The 4543-nt window shown below is 52.9% G+C and overlaps 1 protein-coding gene across 1 annotated transcript in view; it reads left to right on the top strand.

The window, feature by feature from the left end:
• Positions 1-1268: 1268 nt before the first annotated feature.
• Positions 1269-4543, top strand: part of LOC119458327 (uncharacterized) — a 19188-nt gene continuing 15913 nt past the window's right edge. The window contains exon 1 of the mRNA XM_049671092.1: positions 1269-1317. The gene's annotated coding sequence lies outside the window, so the exon portion shown is untranslated. The remainder of the gene's footprint in view (positions 1318-4543) is intronic.

The raw sequence follows: 4543 nt of genomic DNA, 5'->3' as shown, positions 1-4543 counted from the left end.
TCCCATTTTGCCGGTAATTCGGCAGTTATTTCCATTAAAAAAATAAAAATGACAATATGGTGGCAGCCTGACGTGTCACATTTCGCGAGCGCTTTAGAAATTGTGCCGCTAGACAATGCAAACGCTGACCGCACAGTTCGCAGCTAAAATATCGTACATTTAGAATAAAAATAAGCAACGCACCTGCACCATACAAACGATGCTTGTAGTAAACTATAATTACCACACCTTCTAACCAGAAATGGTTACTTTTCATAAATGCTCAAGCCCGTTCAGCCCAATGAATTCAGTCTGTCCACTCTCATCATCGGCCCATTCGGCTGCCTCGGGCGCAGACGCTTACCGCATTCGGTAGTACGAGCCGCGGTGAAACACAGGCGACCGCAGCGAAAGCCGCCACTCAGCGGGCTGCACCCCGGGGCGAGCGCCCCACCCCCCCCCCCCCCCGGTGACGTCATTGCATGTATATGCCGAAACAACGGGCCCGAAAGGCGGAAGTTTTGTGCGAGCGTCTGCTCAGCGTTGATCAGATAGATGAAGAATAGACCTAGGAGGGAGCATTCGCTAGTCTCGTGCCATATGTAGGCACCAAACCAAACAGAACTCGGATGACGAAAGGGAACGGCAAAGATCGAACGACGACGAGAACATCGGTCACGCGACACGCGACGACAACAGGAGAAGATGTGCGTTACAGAAGGACCTTGTTTATGCGTTATTTTTGTTTATTTTGTTACTTTAATAACAGCCGCTTCGTGCCTATATATCATACACAGCGAGTACGTGCCATAGTTAATAGTATCATCATCATCAACATAAACTTGTGCAGGCTTACTTGGCAAACACTGAAGTTGTCAACACTATTATAGTTGGCTTATATAACACAAAACACTCTAAAGATAGATGATACTTTTCTAACGAGCAACTCGCATCATCTAGTGGAGCACCTTCAGCATAACCACACATCAAAGAATGCCTCGTTTATAACTGATTTTCACATTTGCGTGGGATCCGCTATTTCGTCACCTAAAGTTTTGCGCGTTTGTACCTTCACTTAACGCAAGAAAAAAAAAAGTGTCAAGTCGACAATGTCATGCCAGCATTCCTTAAAGAACGATTCGAGGCCGAACAAAGTTCGGCGCATCGGAAGGACGAAAACGACGGCGCAAGCCGAACGCCGCTCGCGGGGGAACCCGGTGCTCGCGCCACGCGCTCGAGCCCACCGCGTGCCGTGGAACGGCCCGTGGCTGCCAGCACAGAAAGACCATGGACCATCGAGCTAGCCGGACGTGTCCCCCTGCAGCTGTAGCCGCACAGGTCCGTGGAACGCCGCCGGTCGCGACACCCCTTTGACGCCCCGTCGACACCCACCGGTTCCGGACACCGCCACCATGAGTGCCTCGACGACCGAGGTGAACGTGACCACCACGACCATCACGCGGGCCACGTCCAAGGCCGAGCTGGTGGCGAGAACCCGGACCTGGCCGCGGAATGCGTGCAGCACATCTGCGCCGACGGCAGCAAGCCCGTCGACCCGCAGCGCTGCCGCAACCGCTACTCTCAAATTACGAGCCTATGCTCAACAGGTGGCGGACGCTGTTTTTAGCTTTTCTGCTCGCGAAGCGGGGGGCCCGGAGTAGGCCTAGTAGTCTGTGATGCGGACTACTAGGCCTAGCCCTTGTAGAGACTAGCCCTTGTAGAGACTAGTAGGCCTAGCCCTGCCTTGCCCTATACATAGACTGTAGGCCTAGTAGGCCTCTCGGGTTAGGCCTAGCTAGGCCTATAGCCGAAAGCTACCCTAACTTCAAGCTCCTGGCTGCACGGACTTTCAACGGTTTGGTAGTTCGAAACTGGGCTGTTTCCTAGCCGATAGTGATACCTCCTTTTCTGCGCGACAGGTGTTTACCTTCATTATTAGCTCTGTCCGTTTTTCACCCCCTCTGGGGGACTGGGGTCGGAGCCCGTCCGGTTTCTGAGTAGTTTCTACTACTACTACTACTACTACTACTACTACTACTACTACTACTACTACTACTACTACTACTACACTACTACTATTAGCCCTGTTTAGAAATTCGAAGGCGTCCCGTACCCAGATAATGAAAATGACATTTGCCTGTGTTTTGGCTCTGCACGTCACGCCTGCCCAATTTCTGACGCAATACAGGTGCATTATCTAAGTAGTCACACATTGGAGGGATGAACAGCATGATCATTATTAAATTCGGAGCTTATTATGCGCGCGCCTTCAACGATCCTTCGACTAGCTTTATTTATGAGCTATCGCATTAGATGCCAAATGAATTTGCAACAGCATTAATCGAAGTGCTGTAAAGTGGCGCCGCGTCCGATGCGTTCCCTCACGTAGCATGCGATACATTCTGCGCGAGACCCAACCACTATCGCTCCCACAATCTAGCATCAGTCTCGGACCGGTTTACTCACTCAACCTTCTGCATTTCATGAATCTAATGCTTGTTTTTTTTTTTTTTTTTTTCGAGTCATTTATCGTTGAACACCATTGCAGTGCGCTGACCTATCGCCTCCGTTCTGGTCCGATTCAGGCCTTGTTTATGAATTCCTGGATCGAACCCAATTCACGTTTAATCCATTCAGACGCTAACTCGCTGTCGACCATGCTAGCGAGTTGACGATGACCATCGCTCTTAGTTTATTGCATGACAATGAGCATGGCATGAGCAAGCTCGTTAGGAGCTAGCATGGTTATATGGATCACTGTCTATACACGCACGTCTGCCTTCTGACCACCCCTTCTCAAACCCTTCACTCATCTACGTGGAAGTTGCCCATAATAAACCCCCTCCTCCGGCGCCGTGCGCATGCAGTTGACGCCGGAGACATGCCGCAAGGAGCAGCTGCTGCCGCCCGCCCACCGAGCGCGTGTTCGACCGCGACGAGTCCGGCTCGGTGACGGTGGACGTGCGCAAGACTCTGGACGAGGAGAACGTCGACAACGACAAGCTCTACCAGCACAAGCTCGAGGGCAGCGAGGTGCGAAAGCTGCGGAGAACCAGGCGCTCAAGGAGGCCTTCCAGGAGGCCAACACCTTCGACAACCTGCTCATGCAGAAGACCCTGGCCAAGGGACAGGTCAGGGGCTCAAGCCGCGGCGGCAGCGCCGCTGCAGCGTCTTCTTCGTCGGCGGCGGCGGGGCGCTCGCGTCATGACGGCGCGCCTGGTGTTCGCAGGTCACCAAGAAGCGCACCCTGGTCGAGACCGCGTCCGCCAAGCGCGTCAACCACGGCGCGAGAACGAGGCTGCCAAGCTGGACAGCGTCGGCTGCACGCTCAAGCGCAACGTCGAGGAAGTGGGCAACGCCGAGGAGAACGTCGAGAAGTCCGAGAAGTCAGCAGGAGAACATCGAGAAGGTCACCTGCACCACCCAAAAGGCGCCCTCTGGCCAGTGAGTACGTGGCGACCCCGTCTTTACATTCCTTCCCCCTGCAACTATACTGCGTGCACTATACCGTCACGCCGGAATGAAATGAGAAGGCAACTAGAAGGCAAATTGCCCTTTTCCACATTTCGCCGCTGTGTATGCCAATACAATTGACACAAGAGAGCACTTGGCGCCTGCTATGCATCCTGGTCACGCATCTGTTCGAAAAAGTGTTCTTTCACCTGTTTCCAGTTCATTTCGTTCTGGCATTGCCAGCCTGCGTACTAGTATATGCGAACTTTTCTCGGATCGCGTTAAACCTTCGACGCAAACAGTGGTTCTGTGACGACGTGCACTTACGTTTCGTGTCGTGTCCATACTTGCAGGGCGGTGAACAAGCGACCTGCGGCTTCACCCGCCCATTAAAGAAAGCAGTACGTACGGTAGCCGTCGGCTGTACACGCAGTCTTGCGACATACTTTGCCAGCCTTGCGCGGGTGAGCACTGAGTTGTCGCAACTTCTCTTGCACAGGCTGACAGAAGATTCGACTTCGCTGGACCTAGATCGACCCGAGGCTTCGCGAAATTGTCGGCAAAGCCCCGAGACAGACAAATCGTCGAGCTGTGGGTTCGCCTACCACGCACGCTAGGCAGCCCGCATCGTGGTACGAGAGGACACGATTTGGGGCCACCTTGCCAGCTGTGTCGACGTCCATTCCAAATTGGCCACTGCGGGGGGGCTACGGGAGAGCGTCGGAAACGAATAAATGGCGTCCCTGGTCTTCAAACAAGTCTTCGACTGCGTTCTTTTCCGAGCATCGGCACGTATCCCTGTAAGGCAGAGGCGTGAAGCGAACATACAGCACAGTTTTCGTTTCAATACGAAACGCACAAAAAAAAAAAAACTGTCAAACCACATGATTGTTTACGAGGCGCGCGCACTTACGCGTTGACCAACGTACGTTGATGAATTTATAACTTTTTGGTTTTCCTCCGTCGCCGTACAGTAAACGAAAAAAAATCGCCGCCAATCCACCCCTGTGAAGATGGTTTGTCAGCGAAGCTGTAGATATGTTGCGGCTAGAGTAGGGCAACTTGTCAAACACCGATCACATGATGGGCGCCCATTACGCCATTGCTCTTG

The sequence above is a fragment of the Dermacentor silvarum genome, chromosome 7 (assembly GCF_013339745.2).
Source record: "Dermacentor silvarum isolate Dsil-2018 chromosome 7, BIME_Dsil_1.4, whole genome shotgun sequence".
NCBI classification, from domain to species: Eukaryota; Metazoa; Arthropoda; class Arachnida; order Ixodida; family Ixodidae; genus Dermacentor; species Dermacentor silvarum.
Note: the sequence above shows the minus strand (reverse complement) of the source record. Positions and strands in the feature narration are given on the sequence as shown.